This window comes from Lissotriton helveticus, chromosome 1_1 (assembly GCF_964261635.1).
Source record: "Lissotriton helveticus chromosome 1_1, aLisHel1.1, whole genome shotgun sequence".
NCBI lineage: Eukaryota > Metazoa > Chordata > Amphibia > Caudata > Salamandridae > Lissotriton > Lissotriton helveticus.
In genome coordinates this window covers 1144095592-1144117222 of record NC_136057.1, presented here as the reverse complement: position 1 = coordinate 1144117222, position 21631 = coordinate 1144095592, and the positions used below count along the sequence as shown (strand labels likewise).

The 21631-nt window shown below is 39.4% G+C and overlaps 1 pseudogene; it reads left to right on the top strand.

The window, feature by feature from the left end:
- Nucleotides 1–391: 391 nt before the first annotated feature.
- On the top strand, nt 392–20180 carry LOC144763594 (oligoribonuclease, mitochondrial pseudogene; annotated as a pseudogene).
- The last annotated feature ends 1451 nt before the right edge of the window (nt 20181–21631 follow it).

Below are 21631 nucleotides of genomic sequence, written 5' to 3'. Positions count from 1 at the left end.
AAAGCCAATAAGTGATTGGCTGTTCATCAACATTGTGCACTCAAAAATAGGATGCATGTTACTTTGCTGAGGATTCATGTTTCTGATTGGTTATTCATTTTTTTAAGAGTACAGTAGCTAGGATAAGGTAATATTTAGCAAAAGTCAACCACACCTTCTATTTGCATTCGGTAGTGAGTGTGCTGAACTTGAAAATGTTGAATGTTGCAGTAATTGTTACTATGGCACATGGGATTAAGCAGAATGGGGGAATGGTTAAAACTTATCTATGGACTTAAAATATGATTTGGAAACTTAAATATAAGTGATATGTTACTAAATTAAGTTTTTCTAAGCCAGTGGTATGTTTAGAAGTAGAATGTTGTTAAAAACATACGGCTCAAGGCGCAGCACAGGAACTGCACCATGGGTGGGGACAGCGCGGCTCTCAGAATGGTCTGGGTAGACTTGGAGATGACTGGGTTGGATATCGAAAAAGACCAGATTATCGAAATGGCATGCCTTATTACAGATGCTGATCTCAATATTCTGGCTGAAGACCCAAACCTGATCATTAAGCAGCCTGATGAGCTACTAGACTGTATGTCTGAGTGGTGTAAAGATCATCATGTGAAGTCCGGTCTGACCCAGGCAGTGCGAGAGAGTAAAATTGCACTTCAGCAAGCAGAGTATGAGTTCTTGTCCTTTGTGCGGCAGCATACACGACCTGGGCTTTGCCCACTAGCAGGAAATTCTGTGCATGCAGATAAGAAGTTTCTGGACAAGCACATGCCTCAGTTCATGAGGCACCTTCATTACAGAATAATAGATGTGAGCACTGTGAAGGAGCTCTGCAGGCGCTGGTATCCTGACGATTATGAACACGCACCAGAGAAGAAAGCAACTCACAGCGCTCTGATACCTACGGGTAAAGCCAGAGCTTTATAATCCTTTTGATGTACCTTCTAATGCAACGTTTCCCTGGTTTTGTGCTCTGATACCTCCGGGTCTAGATAGCGCTATATAACCTTTGCAAATCAAATAAACTAAAGCTGGTTTTCCTGAATGCTGAGACCTGAGAAACATGGCTGATGACCGGTGGAGCTGCTTGACATCTAATGAGGAGATGTGCCCTGGTTTGCCCCTTGACCATCACCTACCCAGCTGGACATTGGGCATTGTTCTTCCTCGTCTCCCCTCTATTACTCTTTCCTCTCCTTCCTCCTTCGAATTATTGAAACATTGTTTATGCGTACTGTACCTTACTGTGCTCTTTTATCTGTATCTGATGTAACTTGTAGCGCAACGATTCTAAATGTAAAGCGCTCCGATACCCTCTTGGGTCAAGTTTGCGCTATATAAATGTTTATAAAGTATTATTAGAAATAGGTTTTTTAACTCCCATAAGGGTTTGCACATCCATCGCAACTCTTTACTGCAGCACCGTGGTGGAGTCACGACTCCAGAAAACTACAGAAGCAGTTTGGGCACTTTCAGAAGACAGTTTGAAAGGGTTAATACGTCTTACCAATAGAAATGTGTTTCACAATTTGAAATAATATAGGAAGCAATGTGATTTGTTACATACATTTATTTGTGTGCAGAAAGAGAGGGAAAGTTAGCCATTACTGGTTTTAACTTGTTGAGAGTGTTGCTTTACATTTATTGTGCGCAAAAGAAAATCTTTAATGAGTTTCTGATACTTGATATTCTGCAATACTATTTCAAAGGTGAGTTACAAATTTGTAAGGTGTGTCATGTATTATGCAGTAGTGCTTCACTCTTTGTAGTGATATTTTTAGATTTGAAAAGAATGATTTTCAAAGTTTGGAAATTATTAGAGAAGTGTGATGTTTGAAATTTGTTCTGAAATGTACAGATGTGCATTGTAGTTTGTTTTATTGTACTGAAATGATGATTGAAATAGTTTGTGCATAGTAACGTGTACATTGGTAGATGGATTAGTGATTATCGTAGTTTGTATGTGTCTGTGGAAGGGTGTAGATGAAGTATGCCATATAAGTTTAGGTGTCTCTTTGAAATGGGAAGTGCAGTCTGTCACGTTTTAAGGTCTGCATGGTCTTGTGACTGAGGTGTGTCTCTACTTGCACATGTATTTGTCATTATGTGTTATGCATTAACATGTTAGATGTATAAAAAAGAGTTATACGTCTATTTGTATGTTTTTTATATATATTAACAGTAGCAAAAGGTACAGACACAAGCATGCATACTTTCTATAATATAGTGAGACTTATAAAAGAGATATATGAAGGGTTGGTTGTTTATATTTGTTAGGACGAAGTCTCTGAGTAATTGCAGAGTAGTGAAGCTGCAAGAGAAAATTAAGGTTTTAGACATGTTGGCACTGTGTTTAATGATTAGGGAATTTTGTATGAGTCTGGTGAATGGTACAGTTGAAGTATTCCACATAATTGTAGGTGTCTTCTTGAAATGAGAACTGCAGTATGCCAAGTTTTAAGGTCTGTATGGTTTTCTGATATAGTGAGACTTATAAAAGAGATATATGAAGGGTTGGTTGTTTATATTTGTTAGGACGAAGACTCTGAGTAATTGCAGAGTAGTGAAGCTGCAAGAGAAAATTAAGGTTTTAGACATGTTGGCACTGTGTTTAATGATTAGGGAATTTTGTATGAGTCTGGTGAATGGTACAGTTGAAGTATTCCACATAATTGTAGGTGTCTTCTTGAAATGAGAACTGCAGTATGCCAAGTTTTAAGGTCTGTATGGTTTTCTGACTCAGGTATGTCTCTACTTGCACATGTATTCTCACATGTGTTATGCCTCTAAAAATGGCACTAGCAAAAGGTACAGAAATATATATGCATTCATTTAGGAATATGGCTAGGCCCAACAGTCTCAGTAGTAGCTGAATACAGATGCTTCAGCATAAACGTGAGGTTTAAGATATGTTGGCAGAGGGAATAGTGATTAGACAATGTTATTTGAGTCTATAAAAAAGTACACTTGAAAAATGCTGCTTAAATGTAGGTGTCTCTTTCAAGTGGGAAATGGAGTCTGACAATTTGAAAGTTCTATATGTTCTTTTGACTGAGGTATGTCTCTACTTGCACATGTATTCTGACATGTGTCATGCCTAAGAAGATGGTAGAGGAAAAACACACAGGTATACATGTATTTGTATGTTTCTTTTATACATGATGCCACTATGAAAAGGTACAAATACATGAATGGATGCTTTCTGGAATATAGTGAGAGTTGCAACACACACATGCAAAGGATTTCTGCTTTATATTTGGCTAGGCCCAACACTCTCAGAAGTCACTGAATAGTGATGCTGTAGCACACAAGTGAGGTTTTAGATATGTAGGCAGAGGAATTAGTGATTAGGCTACCTCGTATGAGTCTGTGAAATGGGACACTTGAAGTACACCCCATAAAGTTAGGTGTGTCTTTGAAATATGAAATACAGTCTGACATGTTTAAAAGACTTCATGATCTTGTGAGTGAGGTAGGTCTCTACTTGCATGTTCTCATATGTATTGTGCATGTGACGATGGTACGTGTGTGTAATATATATACATATCTTTGTATTTGTATGTTTCTATTATGTGTGATGGCACTAACAAAAGGTAGAGTTGCATGTTTGCATTTTTTCTATAATATGGTGAGACTTATAACAGTAACATTGCAAAGATTGCTGTTTTGCATTTCTGGAGTTCTCTTGGTTCTTTCTGGACTTCTCTTCACTGTTTCTGCACCTCGTTTGCCTCTTTCTTCATTTTGTCTCTTTCTGCACAAGTCTTATCTATTTGTGCACTTCTGTTTATTCATTCTGCACTTCTCTTGTTTCAGCACATCTTTAGCTTCTCTGTGCAAGCAATGCTCTAATGTTCCTCTTTCTCTACCTCTCTTATCTGTTTGTGCAGCTTTCTTGTCTCTTTTTGAACATCTTTTAAGTCTTTCTGCCTCTTCTTTTACCTCTTTCGCTACCTCTCTTATCAATTTTAACTGCTCACTTGCTTATTTCTGTATATATGTTGTTTGTTTCTGCACTTCTGTTCCTTTTTTCTGTACTTTTTTGGCTCTATGTCCACCTGTCTTGCTTTTTTCTGCACCTCTGTTGCTTCTTTTAGTATTACTTCTTTCTCTTTTACTATTGTTTGTTCCACTTTGTGCACCTCTGTTGCTTGTCTGTGCACCTCTCTTGCCTCTTTCTGAATTCCTTTTGCCCCTTGTTTGCACTACTGTATTTTTTAACTGTTTTTTGTCTTTCTGCACTTGTGTTGTGTGTTTTTGTAATTTTCTTGCTTCTATTTTTGTACTTTGCTTGCTTGTTTCGCTTATTTTTTTGTTTCTTTACGCACCTCTGTTGCCTCTTTCTGCATTTCCCACATTTCCCACCTCTGTTGCTTCTTTTAGTATTACTTCTTTCTCTTTTACTATTGTTTGTTCCACTTTGTGCACCTCTGTTGCTTGTCTGTGCACCTCTCTTGCCTCTTTCTGTATTCCTTTTGCCCCTTGTTTGCACTCCTGTCTTTTTTATTTATTTATTTGTTGTTTTTTTTTATTGATTCAGTTCAAAGTCATGTATACAAAAATAAAACGAATATTCAACATACATAGAAATAAAAATTCATAAAGTGGTCTTAACATCAGATATTTACAGTCTAGGCAACATCTTCAAATTCTTAAATGGCATAAATAATAACTAATGATCCAAATAATCTATCAAAGTCTGCCAGATTTTGTACCCTCTTCTCTTTTTCCTAATTGATTTGACGCGATAAAGGTTAAACTCCAAATTAAAGATATTATAAAATTTTGCTCGCCACATTTCATATGTAGGTGCCTCAGGTTTTAACCACATCGATGATATACAAAGGCGAGCTACAGCCATGGCCATGAATATAATATAACTATGCTCTTGATAACCTGAAAAAAATTCATTATCATTCGATAAACCAAAAATAATCATCTCTCTAGAGATTTTTACATCACATTTTGTAATATGTGCTAAAAAAAGTTCTATGGATACAAAAAATGGTTTTAATATAAGGCAGTCTGAAAATATATGTATAATATCTGCCAAATCACATTGACACCTATAACATTTCCCGTTATATGCATTACTCCATTTTAACATTTTAAGTGGGGTGTGATAAAGATTAAATAAAGTTTTGTAATGTTGAGAATATAAATTGGCAGAAAGAATAATTTTATCAGCCATGACTATTGATTCTTGAAATGGAGCTACTGATGTGCCTAGTCTCGTACACCATTTTGATGCTTGTTGGTCCATATCATCCTGATGTAGGTTTAACAGATAATTATAAATAGTCCCTATGCGTAGACTAATAGTCCCTATGCGAAACAGTTTTTTGTCTTTCTGCACTTGTGTTGTGTGTTTTTGTAATTTTCTTGCTTCTATTTTTGTACTTTTCTTGCTTGTTTCGCTTATTTTTTTGTTTCTTTACGCACCTCTGTTGCCTCTTTCTACATTTCCCACATTTTTCAGTAGCTTTGTTGTTGATTGTGCATTTCTTTTCGCTGTTTCTAAACCTTTCTTTTCTTTCTGTCCCTTTCTTTCTCTGTCTGCAACTTTTCTTCTTTTTCTGCAGTTGCCTTGCTTGTTTCTACACTTTTCTTTTTTTATTTCTTATAAATACAATAATGTAATTGTAATTAATTGCTGACTAGTTATTACCAATATTGAGATGTAATTAATTTAAAATTGTTAATTGATGTAACAAACTATTCTTTGTTTTTTAGAAAATTATTTTGTTTGGATTATAAATTGAAGATGGCAAGAAAACATAGAAAGAAATATATATACAAGTGAAAGAAGAGATACAACATGGTTTGCTACATGAAAAAAAGAATGCCAATGTTCACCATTTACACCTATTCTAATGTCCATCAGCGGTCAAGCTGGAACAGGAAAAAGTTTCTTAATTAAAGTTTTGACCAGTAATCTACACAAAACACAAGAATCATATTTATGTTGTATTGTAACAACTCCAACTGGATTTGCAGAACACAACATTAAAGGGTTTACTTTACATCTATTACTAATGCTACCAGTTAAACATGATAATAAAATGAAATATCAGAAGCTATCTGGAGAAGCTTGTTATGAGGTCACCAGAGTTCTGAAAAAAATGTAACTTTTAATCATTGTTGAGGTGAGCATGGTCTCAAACGTAATGCTTGCTTCGGTACATTTAAAAATGAAACAGAATTTAAAAACAGATTAGGATGTTCTGTTTGGAGGAAAACATTTAATTGTTTTTGGAGATCTACTACAACTTACTCCTGTAAAAGAACAACCTGTTGAGAAGATGGCGGCTGACTAGAACCTCGGTCGCGAGCTCCCTGCCAGAGAGTTACAGCATCACTAACCAGCATGCCCACATGCCCACATAAGACGCGAAATGTAAACTAGAGGAGAAGCAGAGGAAAAGAGAGCGAGAGCCATATCGAGCATACCTTGTGGACCGTTGGGCGGTGTCCTGCGGTGTCCTGCGGGTCTCGGTGTCCGGACCTTGGAGGCGGGTGCATTGGCAGTTTTCCCCCGCTGCGTTTCGTTCTTCGTTCATCTCCACTTCTCGGCTTCTTTTCTTGGCCGCTGGAGGAGCAGGGAGGAGAGAGCACCGGGAGAAGGTGCATCGGGGGACGAATGGGTCTCTGAGCTTTCCGTGCCTGCTAAGTGCGTTCAAATTTGGCTGAGGAGCTGTGAAGGGGTCCGGGAAGAGAAGGGGAGCCACAAGAAAGCCACAAGAAAGAAGTGTTGGTGCAGTCAAATGAGGGAAGGCTGACACCCAGTGGAGAAAGGGTGAAGTGCACGGCACTGGAGTCACACGAAGTTCAAAGCCTTGTGGATCGGGGCTCACTGGTAGTGTGGGCAGAAGCAGCCCGAGCACACCATAAAAATACCATTATTGCTCATCGCGTCTCCTTTAGGGGAAGCACTATATCCACTTCGGACCATTCTATAAAATCTAACAACGCTAGACTTGATGACTGCACCTTTAAAAAACTGAAAGGAAGATTGAAAGGAAGAGGGACGGAAAGAGACCAACAGCAAGACACAGTAAGAGACACCCTTTGCTGTTCCTACCCAAAAGGTTGTGAGACTGGAGACCCTGGGGGGTAGTTGAAAATAGTTCAGGAAGCTGCAGCAGAGAACAGAGAGTGGGAGAAAGTGGAAGGTGGAACCTACAAGACAGAAAAACTGGAAAGATCTAAGGACCCCTTGTAGGAAGGAAAAGCTTGGCAGAAGAGAGATATATCAGAGCTGGGTATAGCTTGAGAAGCTCGAAGAACAGACATTTGGATACAAAATCCATCAAAGAGCTGGAAAGTATAAAAGAAACTAAAGACCCTAAGGACTCTAAAAACCCTAGAGAATCTAGAGATCCTAGCCAGGCCAGAGATAGTGACAAAAACAAGGGCAAGGAAAGGGATAAAACAGAGGCAAGGTACACCTAACCCCCAAAGAAACCAAAAGAAGAAATACAAAGTGTACAGCTCTTCTTTCAAGTGCAACCCGGCTCAGTTTAGCAAAGCCTGGGCTGTGTAGTACCCAAAAAATCACACCATCACTCAGATCCTTTTTCAAGGTACAAGAAAAAAGTACGAGTAAAGCTCCAAACGGAACCAAACACAAGTGAAGCCATAACGATGGCAGAGAAGCCTGAAACAGGAGGCTTTGGGGTACCAACTAGCAACAAATATTAAGCACTGGTCACTGTAGAAAATCAAGAACTAGAAGGAGGTAATAAGCCTGTAGAGCAGATGAATCATACCAGAAACCCACAAGCACAAGACCAAGCATCTCCACCCAGAAAAGACCATGGCTTAGAAATAGCCCACAGTAAAAATTGTAGCAACAGTATCAACAACAGTACCCCGGCTAGCACTATTGCGGATTGTTCTAACGAGCCTCAGGCGGAAAAGATCCTAGGAGAGATGGGGGCAATGATGAGAGAGCTAAGAGACAAATTCGCAATTTCTGAAAAAAAACAGACAAAGATTCAAGAAACATGTGAAACACTTGACTAAAAAGTAAATACTCTTATTGATAGAGTTACACATGTAGAAGGAGAAAAAGAAACCCTGAACAGGAAAACGGAAGCAAATCATAAAGAGATAAATAAACGTAAAACTAGAGAACTGGAGATCAGCGAGAGGCTAGAGTCTATGGAAAACCATGCCAGAAGAAATAACTTAAAAATACTAAACATTCCTGAAGGCTTAGAAGGGGAAGATATAAAGGGTTTCACAGTCCAGCTTCTAGAAGAACTAATTCCCTGGACCAAATCCACCAATCGTGCCGAAGATATCCAAAGGATACATCGTGATCCCTTTAGAAAAGGCAAACAAAGGAAAAACCCACGGAAAATACTGATTAACTTTTTTGACCTATTCTCTAAAGGAACGGATTCTAAGTGAGGGCCTAAAGGCGATTTCATTCTCTAAAGATGGATGGTCTTGTAGGATTAGATCGGACATTTCAAAAACCACTCAAGACAGACAGTGGGAACTGGGACAACACATGCCACAACTAAAAGCATTAGGAGCAAATGTCCAAATGCGTTTTCCAGCCTCATTAAGGATCATGTGGAACAATAAAATGTTCAATATAAGAGATCCAAAAGAGGTGGAAAACGTCATAGACCAAATCAAGACCCAGCAGGAAGACCACGCTCGCACCAACTCTCACTCCTAATAAATAACTAATAATCTACAACATAACATCTAAACAATTTTAAAATATGTCGACCGGTCTCGGCAAATGCCTAAAGGTGGGAAAGGAAAGTGCACAATTTTGTACTCAATGGCAGGGAGCTCAGAAATGGGCAGTGTATGCCCAGAGGAGAAAAGAAGAGGGAGGCTTCTCCATGGGGGGAGGGGAACTAAACACAGTTATGCTCACCAAGGAAAAACAAAAAAAAGAAAAAGAAAAAGTATGTCACAAGGTGGGGAGCAAATGGGGGGAAAAATGAAAAAAATAATAAAGTCCTAAAAACCAGCTATGGGGAGTTGAGAGGTCGCCAAGCTGAAAGTATAAATTCGATCGAGGATGATTAATACAAGTTCAGGAGGGGAAGAAAAAACGCTCAACGTCCTAACTTGGAATGTAAATGTACTGCGAATAAGAAAACGTAGAGCAAAAATCCTGGAGTCTCTGAAAAACATTGATTGCGAGATAATAATAATAGTTCAAGAATCTCACCTAACTAAGGAGGAATGGGAGCCTATATGCAAAAGCCAAAGCTGGATAGAACACTGAATTCCCACAAACCAGACTTGTAATGTAAAAGGAGTGGCAGTCATCTTCAAGAAATGTCTTAAAGCAGTCATTGAAAATTCAGAAGTAGATAAGAAGGGAAGATGGGTGAGCGTAAAAGCAAAAATTTATAACAACATGTACACGGTGGTGGGTTATTAAGGTCCAAACATTGACGACCCTGAACCACTTCAAAATCTGTATTCTCACTTACTGACGGTTGACTCACCCATAATATTGGGAGGTGACTTTAATGTTTTACTAAACCCAAAAGAAGATCGATATCCGATAGGAAAATCATTTTCAACACCAAAAATGAGAGAGTGTGGTGGAATCTGTATTAAGGACTTAGGGATAATTGATATCTGGAAAGAAAAAGGGAATAAACAACATAAATTTAAAGAGATTAGGCCATGATTCCAGAATTGACTTCTTCTTGGTCAGCAGTTGTCTACCTGAACATATAAAAAAAGTAGAACATACACCAGAACATCTCTCAGACCACTCCGCAGTCAAGCTCAACTTGACGCTAATAAACTCTCCCATCCCCCATAGATGGACAGTAGATAAGAAAATATTTCTGGACCAAGCCTGCATAGTTAAACTAACAGAAGAAACTCAACAGTTTTTTTAAATTATATAAAGAAGGAACAACAAAGCAGATAGCTTGGGATGCTTATAAAGCATGTAATAGGGGGAAAATCATGAACATAATGGCCTACAAAAATAGAGAGAAAATATCTTTTGTAAAAAGCATTGAGAAAGATTTAATGGAACTCAATACACAGCTAAATAGGGCCAGTACCAGTAAAGAGAGAGAGGAACTAGAAGTCAAAGTAAAAAGTAAGAAAATGGAAATGAATGACTACTTGGAAACAACAGTCAGAGAAAGATGGGAGGCCAGCAAACTTTTGCATTATGAGTACGGTGAAGGGTGCGGAAAGATCCTAGCATGGAAAGCAAGACCTGAGCAAACTAGGAATAGGATTAACAAAATACAAAAAGTGAGCCAGCAGGGTATACTCTCAGAAAACCATGAAATAAGGAAAGAATTTGCAGAATTCTTGACAAATCTATGCACGGAAGAATCTACTTGCTCCAGTGACAGTACAGTACAGTACAATACAGAGCCTACTAGAAGGGATTGAAATCCCCAAGGCATCCCTAGACCACAAGTTAGATCTCAATGAAGAAATTACTGAGAAAGAGGTCTCTGAGGCAATAAAGGCTCTAAAAAGGGGGAAGGCGGCAGGCCCAGATTCTCTACCAAATGAAGTTTTTTTGGCTCTTCAAACAGCTGTTTTGACCCCTCTCACCGAACTTTTTAATGCAATCTTTCTTAACAATAATGATCTCCCCAGATCCTGGAATGAAGCAATAGTTAGTATCTTGCTGAAGCCAGGAAAAGATCCAACTAAATGTGAATCCTATAGGCCCATCTCACTCTTAAATTGTGACTATAAGATCTATACACAAATTTTGGCAAATAAATTAGGAGCTGTGGCAGGGTCCCTGATCCATCCAAACCAAAAGGGCTTGCAAATTACGGAACTATCACATGAATTGATTGCCACTATAGACATCGCGACTCATCATCAAACACCATTGGCAGTTATAACATTCGATGCTGCCAAAGCCTTCGATAGGGTCAGTTGGCCCTTCCTGAATGCCATTCTGGCTAAGTTCGACCTAGGGGATACGTTTGAGAATGCGGTAAAAAACATCTATAAAAGACCAACAGCAAGAATTTTGGTAAATGAGGGTCTCACTGACAACGTTCAGATAGAAAGAGGAACTAGACAGGGATGTCTTTCCATCCGGGCGGCGGCAGTGAATGGAGTAGGTTTATGGCGGGGAGTCGCTATTTGAAAAATATCGTAGCGTGAAGAATGCCCCCACCGCTTAGCCCATGACGATAGCACCGTAGGAACGTGCTATTCTGGCCCCTGGAAATACTAGGAGTGCCGATACGGAAAATTCCGGTAGCTTTTAATAATACTTTTTCACACATTATATCCACCTGGGATGGACGTGCCTTAGCGAGCGTGGACCACCGGGGATATTCACTTTTCTGGTCGTGAAGAAAGCTGCATTAATAATTTTGGACAGCTGAAACATGTCAACCTAGTTCTGAAAGGATACAAGGGGCTAATAATAGTACCTCAAAGGTATCCAACACACTGTTTTTAATGATATTAGCTGACCACTGAATAAAGTTGGTTCTGGTACAGCTGATATTTTTTAACTTCACTGTCACTTTCACGCAACACCAATTGAAAATAACTTTTTTCACAACAACCAGCTCCGCTGTAACTCAGGCGTTGAAGCACACTGGAGGGACATTCGGTTCCTCCAGTGGGAACCCCATGATGAAGCATGTCACCACTAGGGTGAGTGAGGGTTCTGCTTAAAAATAAGTTATTTCTCTCTTCTATTATTGTGTGTGGTTCACTCGTTCCCTGCTTTTTTCTTTGTTAACGTCTCATCACTGACGGTGTGAGTCTGTTCTTCTGGTGGTTTGGTTTCTTATTTTTTACCACAACACCGACCAGTCACTCTTTAGTTGTTGTTGCATGTCCCCTGTCCCCCCTATTGTTCAATTTTTATATAGAGCCTCTTGCATGCCTACTAAGGGGAGAAGAAGGGATAGTACCTTTCACACATAAAGGATGGGAGAAGAAAGTTGCATTATTTGCAGATGATTTAATGATATTCACAGGCAACTTAACAAGCTCACTGCCAAAAATAGAAAACATTATAAGCAAGTTCGGGGCAGTTTCAGGATACCAAGTAAATCAAACAAAATCTGAAATAATGGAATGGAACAACCTGTCAGGGAACCACCTCGTGAAGAAAATAATAAAGTATCTAGGGATAGAATACATCAAAGATATTGAAGGGATAGCCGCCTTAAACTTTAAGAGAATATACAAGGACATAAGAACTCTCCTTAAGGCTTGGGCTGGCCTACATCTTTCCTTCCTAGGGAAGTCAAACTTAATTAAAATGACGATAGTTTCAAAATGCACATACCTGTTCAACTCTCTCCCACTTGATTTTAACAAAATAGAGATCAAAAAACTGTAAGGAGAGTTATCCAGCTATATTTGGGCCTCAAAAGGAATAAGGATCAGCTGGAAAAAGCTGAGAAGAAGCAAGATGCAAGGAGGCATTGCCAGTCCAGGCGTTTTGGAATATTGTAAAGCTTTCCAGTAAAAAAATATAAGGACCTTCTTGGGCATTTGCGAAAAATGGCCCATGCACTGGAAGGCCCTAATCGGTCCTGGTTAAGACAATTATTTATAAAAATTCGGACACCCAAAATTTTTCAAGAAAATTAAACTGAAGATGATAAGATCAGCAGCAAGAACCTGGTACGATGTTAGAACCACCCTGACAATACCCTATTTTAGTAAATTCTCTCCAATCTGGGACTCCCCTGGCACTCCAGATTGCTTAAAAAACATCCTAATAAACCCCTTAAAAGAAGCTAACATAAACTACTGGGTTAACTTGATAAGTGATAGCAAGATCATAGAATGGGAGATACTAGACAGTGAAACCAAGGGAACCTTATCAAGATTTAAGTATTACCAACTAAATAGCTGGATCAAAGGAGTAAAAGAAAATATATAAGGGGATGAAATCGTCGAACAAAAACTTCTGGACACAGAACCTTTGAAAAAAGAAATAGCTTACTGGTACTGGGCATTGAGAAGATCTGGTGAGGAAGAATACAAAGCCCCCCATGACATCTGGTGCAAATCCATGCCAGAGCTCGATATTACAAAACTCTGGGAATCCTCAAACAACATTGCAGGACAAGTGGCAAGATCTGCTCCTCTGAAAAAAAATCACTTATTCACAATCCACAGAGCATATTGGACACCAAAAAACTGTCAAAATTCCAAACCAATACAGTAAAGAAATGCCCCAAATGTGGAATAGAAAGAGCAGACAACCTCTACATGTTTCAAGATTGTGCAATGCTAGAGGAATACTGGAGCCAGTGGAGGTAAGCATTGATTTGATTATTTTTGGTGTCAGAAATAACTTGCATGCCACTAATGCGTCGAAGGACAAAGAAAGAATCCTCTTTTTATTGATTCTCTTAGCTAGGAGGGAAATTTGTATTAATTGGATAAAACAATCTCCACCAAGATACCCCGATTGGCTTAACTCAGTACTTAGGGTATATAATCTGGATGAAAAGGGAAGGCAAAGTAAGAAAAATAGGTTCTGGAATATTTGGGAAAAATACAATTTGGCAGCTTCTAAGGGGTCCAATGATTAACCCCTTGGGCGCGGCCGCGATTCTGTCGCACATTTCAATCGCGGGTGCGGTCATGACGGCCGGGAGCCGTCATCAGCACACGAGCACTGTGTGCCATGACGGCTCCCGGCCGTCATTAGCATGGAAGGGGTTAAGGCAAAAGTAACAACGATTTCAAGCGGAGTCTTGAATAGAGTAGTCATAATGACTAGCTCCCTCCACTTCCAAAAATCGTGTACCTAGGTATGGAAAAAAGGGGGCCCCAGAAGACAAGGCAAACAGCTTCCCCAGAGAGATAGAAGTCGGTCGTTTTGGAATGGATCCAAATGAGATAAAGGGGCCTCCGACCTCTCCATACTCTAAGAAATCTTAGTGCTTGATAAAAAAAAAAAAAGAACAACCTGTTTGTAAAACACTTGTCCATGAAGACACTACGAAATCTTTGGGAAATATTGGAAATGTGATCATTTGGTTACATTTTGAATATAAAGAACTTGTCAAGAATATGCAACAAGCAAGTGATGAAGATTATGGAAGTATTTTGCAAAATATAAGAATTGGTGTCTTGATGAAACATGGTAAACAAGCTTTAGAAAGGCAGCTACTAAGGAACTTGTTTACAACAGGAAAAACAGCTGCTGAAATAATGTACAATAAGCTTGGAGCAAAGAAGTCTATAGTTTGTCTTATGCCTAAACTGCAAGAGTGTTCTACATTTAATCAAGAACTTTTGAAACTAGAAAACAACAAATAGTGGAAATTGAAGCTATTGATAAAATTGAACACCAGGGAGTGACTATTCTTCTCACAGAGAAACTACAGGCTAAATTGCATTCTTTGAAAAAGTATGTATCTAAAAAAACTGCAGGCTTAGAAAAGACATTACATGAATGTATAAACTGTCGGGTAATTTTATGGCTAAATTTGAATGTAGAAGAAGTTTTAGTAATAGAGCAATGGGAAACGTTGTTGATTTTGTAAAATTTCAGAACAGAGATGGAATAGAATTTTTCATTATAAAATTTGATCAGATTAAAGAGGTAAGACAGATTGGGCAGTGTGTTGTACGTTTTTTGGTTGTAAAAGATTTGTATGTTCGGAGTAAACAGTTTCCTCTGTCTTTAGCATATGCAGTAACTATTCATAAATACTCAAGGTTTAAGTATAGACAGTGCTTTTGTAAACATCGGAAGTACAATGTTCAAAAAAGGAATGGCACAGGTTGCATTATCTCAAGTAACAACATTGTCTGGTTTTTATTTCATTGATTTCGATGAGGAAAAGGTTAGTGCTGATACAAATTGTGTAAGAGAGTATAATAATTTAAGAATACTTTATACACCTGATTTAGGTTAATATCCCATATATAAGAAATGTGTAGTGTGTCCAAAACGGAAATATGTCAAACATTCAACAGAAGTTCATAAAAAGAAAACAATTTAAGAGAAACTTGAAGGTGTAAAAAAAAAGAACATTGAAACTGTTGATGACATTGTAGGATACCAGTTGGAAAATAGTTCAGTTATCAACTGTTATTCTAATTTTATTCTGAATGTTGTGTTTTTTATACAAGATCTTCATTGTGGAATCATGGGGAATTGTGAAAAAAGATTCTGTTCTTTATAACATCATGTATTTCAACAGTTGGTAACTGACAGAAGTAAACTCCATACTGCTTCTGGCATTCGGTGTCTTTTGGATATATGTACTAGTTCTTTGGCATTTACTCTTAAAATACAACAAGATGCACAATAATTTCTAATCCTTATGCTTGGAGTATTATAACACGAAGGAATACCGGTTGAAAACTTGTTCGGACTAAGTTACAGATGGGATCATAAATGTGAAGAGTGTTCGTTTACTACCACCACTGAAATACAAACAGAACAATTCATATACTTGACGATACCAGACTGCAAATCAGTAAGTTTTAACAAATTTATAAAAACAGCCAATCAGGATATGAGATGTTTGTATTGTAGATCAGAGATGTTGTCCACATTACATTTAGAAAGATTTGTAAAATATATCATTTTAATGCTGCAACGTTGTAGAGCAAATGGAAGAAAATTAGAAATGAAAATTAAAAATGTTAATGGTTGTCAAATATCTATTTCAGGAAGAACCTTTATAGCAGTGGCTATTATTTTCCATGATGGACCTACTACAACATCTGGACACTATACTGTGTATTTGAAGTGTAATAAAGGAAGGACACATTGAAATGATGCCCACTTGGAATTCAAACCTAGATTGCCTTATGAATTACAAAATTCATGTTTGTTATATTTGAAGCCAAAGTTTTGAGAACATCAATCAGCCATCTGGGAAGATGTGAACAGAAAGTCAACAGGAATGCAAACTATTACTATTCATAATTACTGTTTGGATTTGTATTTGCAGCAATTGATATTGCATTTGGAAAGCTATGTTTAAAAGAAAATAGTTTATATATTTGTTGTCTATTTTGTATCAGATGCAAATGAGAGTCTATATTTTGGCACATGTATTTGAGATAAATAATAGAGTTTATGTAGATAAAGAAAGTAATGAACAAAGTGCAGATAGAATAGCACATAGGTACGCATATTGAAAATGATGCTTTACGCTGATTTTTGGTTTTCTACCATCAATTTGATTGTTTTTTTACTTGCTGTTAAATAATGATACCACATTGAAATCACTGTGTCTGGTTAAGTTAAGTGAAATCTGGAAACAGCATAAAAGGGAATCTGAAAATATTATGTAATTCTAAAATTATGTTGAGTTGCTAAAAATACAAAATTATAATTTCAGTACTATATTATCATTAAATAACAGTTTTTATTCTTCTTCTTTATAGTAGGTACTGTTGAAGTTTGAGAAGAGTTTTAATGTTGATTAGGACAATACTACTCTAAAATACTTGTACTGAATAATGTATCTAAATTATTTAAAAGGTAAGAATACGTACTATAATACTAGAAAAACATTATCACACTATTCCATTCTGAGTTGGTTGTGTTGGTCGCCTTTTTTTCATTATTTTGATTGTTATTTACAATGTCCTTTCAGCTAAACTTAGACTGTGGTCAGAACTGCAACATTAATATGAGAGTTAGAACTGCCAATACATCCATGAAAGTCTGTCCATTACAATTGTTTCCCCGAAGTTATTCTGCTGTAGGCGCTCGCCGTGGTTCTGACGCGCATGCGCGGTTAAAGCAGTGTCACCGCTATGCGCATGCGCTGCCATGCAGACACTATCAGGCGCATGCGTTGTTATGTACACTGCTGGCGCATGCGCGTTAAAGGAAAGGTGCTCGATTCTGCGCCGTTTACCACACCAGTTAGACTTAGCCAGGTGCAGCTTGTTAATCAATTAACCGGGTATAAAAAGAGGCACGCGAGTAGCGAGGGGTCACCTCCACTCCCTCTCGGACGCTGGCCCAGAGGAACCGACGGACAGGTAGGGTCCCTCACGATTGTGCTAGACCTTATGCTGTGGGATGTAGATATGACGAAGCTCTCGTTCTGTTTGCCCTTTTTCACTAGTTTGCTTTCTCTTAATAGAGCCTTCCATTAACATCTATTGATTTGCTCTATTAGATAGCTTATACTCTCTGTTTTTTTGATTGGTAGATGAGAGTTCACTAGGTTCATGTTCTAACCACTAGCTCTCCATGCTTAGTCACAGCCATTTGTTGATATGGGTTGAGTCTCTTTTAGGACAACTGGTTTTTGTTAGTAGATTAATGGGAATTATTGATTAATGTATCGATGTACCTCTGAAGGGTTTCTGAGGTTCTCTTTCACATTTCCGCTCTAACAGAGCGGGGCCTCCTTCTCCCCGAGCGGGTGCCGGGTGAGGTGAGGTAACTTCCCACAGAATGCTGGGTAAGTTATATTTTACAACTATCGTTTCTACTGTCAAATGTGTATTGATAATACCAGGAGAACTTTCTGTCTTTTGAATGGCGCAGAGACTCTCTCTTTCGTCCTGTTTTGTGTTATTGTGTTGTGTTCTTTTTACCGAGATACCATCATGCACCATTTCACTGCTTGCTATTATGTACGCTTGTCTTTTAGGAAAGAATGAATGATTGGATATCCGCCAGAAAACATTTGGGCTCAAAGTATCTGGTAGGAGTAATCCATTATACCTGTGCATAATTATTAGCAGAAAAAATTTCACAATTGCAGTCGCTATTTCCATCTGGTCCTGAAGAAAGCTTGGACACTTTGTCCATTTAAGCTGAAACATGTCGACCTCACTGCACTACGCCACCAGATAGTTATTATTTTAAACTATCAGGCGCTGTTTTAATTTCTGACCTTAGGACAATACCTATTAAACTTAATTTTTGTCCCAGGAGTCAATTTTATCTTCACTTTATCTTCACTTTATTTTTCACTAGCACTGCACTCCATTAGCACTACCTGAAAAACACTGTGGTCTAGAATAATACTTTCAAAATCCATCTCCGCATCATCACCAGGTGCGTTGGGTGAGATCTGGATTTATGATATGTATCCCACATGACAATATTCCATCATAAGGGTGGGCTGATTGGAATTTTTTTCAAGCCCAGTGTTATTCCAGTTGTGACCTGATGGACTCACGTTTCTAGTTCTGACACGACACACAAACAGTCTTGTGGACCAGGCATCTCCTCTTGTTTTTCAGTATTTGTAGGGGCTTGAGCTGCCTTGGTCGTTAAATAACCCCCTCTTTGACCCTCCTTACTTTATTTCTTCAGTACATACTATAATATGCATGAAAAGGTGAAAAAATGTTTAAAGTTTAATTATATGTTATTTGTTCCTAATATAAAAAATGTTGATCCTTTAGACTACTATCATTATGTTGCTTATGTAATCAGGCAGGCAGTTATCCTATCACGTAGACAATACCCATGCACGTATCCTTTCTCTGAAACACAAGTTTTGCACTAATAGCAAAACCCTAGCGTTCTTTCTTTTACACAGACATTACCAATGCAGTCATCCAATTACCCAGGCTGTACCGCTGCACTTATGAAATCACCCAGGCACTACTGATGCACCTCTGCAATCACCCGAGCACTACTCTTCCACTTAACTATTTACTCAGGCACTACCCACGCACTCATCCCTATACTCAGGCATTACCCATGCACTCATCCAATGACCCAGGCATTACCCTTGCATTCATACTTTCACTGAGGTACTTTTCACACACTCATCAAATCACCAAGACAGTACCCTTGCTCTCATGCAATCACCCAGGCAGTACCCCAGCATTTATAAAATCACTCAGGCACTGTCCATGCACTCATGAAATCACTTAGGGGCGTATGTATGAAACAAATTTTTAGTCGCAAATGCTGCGAATCGCAAAAAACAGAATGTGCAAAAATAGCGATTTCTTATACTGCGAAAATAAAAATCAGCAAATAACCTTGCGATTTCTTAAATTGCAATTTTCTATGTTTGTGAAAATTGCAAGAAATCGCAAGTAGATGTATGAAAAATTAGCAAATTGCAAAAATGGCAAATTCGCAATTAAAGAAATCGCAATTTACACCAAGTGCATGCAGGTGGTAACCAGGTGCAAGGTACTTAAACCAGCCCACAATGCAACAGACCTTTCCACAATGGCAGCACTATATGGACAAGAACATATCTTCAGGCTGAGCGTCACTCTGTTCTAGCAGAATGAAGAGGAGATCCATGAAAAGTACAGGCTGCACCCACAGACCATCTTGGACCTGATTGAGGAGCTGAAACCCTCTTCGGAACATCCAACATGCAGGACCCAAACAATTCCTACCCATGTGCAGGTCCTGTGTTCCCTGCACCTCCTGGCTTCAGGGAGTTTTCAAGGGGTCATAGTAGAGGTTGGCGGGGTCATCACATATACTTCCCCAGCACCCAACAGGCATTACAGTAAACAAAACTTGACTTCTACCAGATTGCGCGTTTCCCCCACGTCATTGGCTGCTTTGATGGGACCTATGTGGCCATCACACCCCCATCTGCAACTGAATATGTCTACAGAAACTGTAAATGCTACCATTCCCTGAATATACAGATTGTGTGCAATGCTAAGTATATCATCAATGACATTGTACCTAAATACCCTGGCAGTACAGACGACTCTTTCATCTTTAAACATAGTGGGATACACAGACGTCTGAGTCCTGGAGAGTTTGGAGATGGATACCTCCTAGGTAAATGCATGGCACAGATCCATCCATCCACTACATCTGCTGAGGGGGGGACAGTGACTCACCTATTGTGTCTATTCCTGCAGGTGACAGTGCGTATGCAGTGTGGGACTTCATCCTGACCCCGTACCTGGATCCTGCCAATGCAAGGAAGAGGAGATACAACAGGGCATACAGATCTATGCGCTGCGTCATAGACCATACGTTTGGAATCCTAAAGAGCCGGTTCCTATGCCTGCATAGAAGCGGAGGAGCACTGCAATACAGCCCTGACACCTGCTGTAAGATTGTGGCAGGCTGTGTAATGCTCCATAACATGGCTATGAGGAAAGGCACCACAATTTATGTGACCGATACAGATACATCGGATGACGATTGCCCTGCTCCCCCTGGCAGACCAGCATCAGGATTTGGGGCAGCTGCCGGACATCAGAGATGGACTGAGATCACACAGGACTACTTCTAGGTGAGTAATGATGACAAGAGGCTAAATGATCTTTTAAATCAGTGCTGTGTTTATTCATATTTCAAACACATTGACTGTTGCTGTACCCAGCACGTCAAGTCCACAGTGCAGGTAGTTCCCAAAAAAGTGTTCCATTTGTATTAATGGGTTACATCACACATTGATGCAACTGTTTAACTGTACAATTCACCTCCTTTGTTGACGGATTGGTGCAGGTCAGTCTACAAGCTGAGTGGCCTCCATTGTCTGCCTAGGTACTGCACCCTATCTACCACTGCGCCTTCTTGCATCTGGCAATGTTGGTGTGTTGCTACTACGACTTGATGTCTTCTCACTCTCCCCAGAGACCTGGAGTGCTGTGCCACCTGAGTTTGCCGTCTGCATCTGCTCAACTGCACTGGTGACCTGCCAGGCCTCTTGCAATGTTGTGGCAGCAGTGTGACATTTCCACCTGCATGGTAAGGCTGTGACGGGTCAAGTTGCTGGTGGTGGTGCACAAGCGGTTCACAGCCTTTGTGTAGTTATGCAGACGTGCGTTGGCAAGTTGGGAAGCCCTTTCCCTAGCGTCTTGGTCAAGCTTCAAAGTGACACAGAGGTCACGTATGGCACCTGCCATGGCCATGATGCCCTCCCCCATGTAGCGCTGATTCTTATTGAGTCTGCTGAGCTGCCTATTAATAGAGCACAATGATTTCTGTTGCAGGCACTGTACCTGCAGCATGCTGTTTTCAAGACCGGCAAAGACTGTGTGTTCTTCATTGGTGGCAGTGCTGGTCCTGGCAAAATTAACACGAAGGGGAGAGAGAGTTGGTAGGTGGATTCGTACTCCCTGGTCAGTAGTAATTAAACAAAAGGAATCCACTTAAGGAAGGGTTTCCCTACTCAGGTTGGGAACAACCTGTGTTGTAAAATACCCCTCACACACCAAAAGGGCCCTTGGTGTCATGCTTCATCATTGGGGTCTTCGCACCCCTCTACGGGATGTGGCGTGCTGCGACCAGCGACTGCGCAGGAGCACTTTTCAAGACTATGTGTGGTGTATGTGAAGGGATACTATGTGCGTGAGTGGTGAGTTTATACGGCGAGTGAAGTTTAAAAATGGGCCTGGCTCGTGGGGTAAAAAACTATTTTAATCTGCCCCCGGGCTGGCGCTATTAAAAGCGTGCAGTAGATAGAGGTATATTATGCAAGACTATGTGCACTACCTCCCATGTGTGTGTGTCGACATGTTTCGGAGACTCAGCTCCTTCTTCAGGACAGGGTACACAATTCCCCACCTTACTCACGTATCTCTACTTAAAACATGACATTTATTTACAAAAGTGATAATTAGTGCAGGTCATAATTATGTACCTACTGGATGATTCAATAGTCGCTGATTGACGACCTGTAAAGGAAGGGGACAAAAAATATTTTCTGGCGGTCCACTCCTTTAAATAAAACACAAGGCG